Source organism: Aplysia californica, unplaced genomic scaffold (genome assembly GCF_000002075.1).
Source record: "Aplysia californica isolate F4 #8 unplaced genomic scaffold, AplCal3.0 scaffold00662, whole genome shotgun sequence".
Classification (NCBI taxonomy): domain Eukaryota; kingdom Metazoa; phylum Mollusca; class Gastropoda; order Aplysiida; family Aplysiidae; genus Aplysia; species Aplysia californica.
In genome coordinates, this window is record NW_004797932.1 from 463,060 (window position 1) to 464,270 (window position 1,211).

Sequence of the window (1,211 nt, forward strand, 5' to 3'; positions counted from 1 at the left end):
GGGGGGGGGGAGAACGAGAGAGAGAAAAGTAGAGAGGGAGGGGGGAGAAAGAGAAAGTACGAGAGAGAGAGAGAGAGAAAGAGAGAGAGAGAAAGAGAGAGAGAGAAAGAGAGAGAGTGAGATACACAGAGAGAGAGACAGAGAGAGAGAGAGACAGGGAGAGAGAGAGAGAGAGACAGAGGCCGAGACAGAGACAGAGTGAGAAAGAGAAAGATACAGAGAGAGATAGAGAGAGAGAGAGAGAGAAGGAGAGAGAGAAAATTAGCAGACACCTGAACCTCCCAAGAGCACCAGCAGACCAAGTGAATAATGCAAAGATCGATGGAACCTCCTAGTAGAATCAGGTACCGTCGCTTCTCATTATCTGATCGATCCGCCGCAAGCGATGAGAGAATAAAAAATAACTAGACAATACGGTCGGTTTCCTGTCGTCAGATCGATTCCAGAAAGCCGTCGGGTAGGACACATTGTCGTAAACTGTCTCCATCTCCCGCCCAGATAAGCGTTAACATAGGACGCTACTCGGTTTACAGATGGGCGAAGATCGTTTTCTTTACGCCCGAGTCGGGTTTCAAGGTCGTGACACTCGATAGGCAGCAGACTGGAATCTCCAGATCGCAGTCAAGACGTATGAATAATTTATTAGCTCCTTCCTTTTCTGTTTGGCAGAGCTGGGCGAAGAATCGATTCCGGAACCGATTCCCTCTGTTAGTGTTGCAGAGGAAAAGTTCCGATTCTTTTTAACATAAAACAACGGTTACCAGTTACTCATTTTTTTTCTTTTTTTTTTTCTTTTTTAAAAACTTATTTTTGAAAAGTAAAACGTTGGTGCCTCTTCGTGTTTCCAAACCGAGGTTGTCCTGGATCCTGAAGTTGCTTTAAGCCGTCTAGGTAACCGGAACTGGCTAGGTATTGCATTCGTCGGAAGTAATTGCTACGTTGCCGGAAGTAATCATATACTTGTCTAGGGGTCGGAACCACTGGAAGAAATCATGGACACCCGGAAGAAATCACAACAGTGGAAAGAACTTGTGCTAGGACTCGATTCCTGCGATTCCAAGTTTGCAGTAATCGGGAACCGCCCACCACTACTGTTTGGCAGTCCCTCGTGTATTTATCTTGTCGTACAATATTGTGTTTGTTCACAAGAAGGCTTAGCTGGATCTGGAATCTATCTGTACCCCACAGGTGCGTTTTGGTGAGGTTTGACA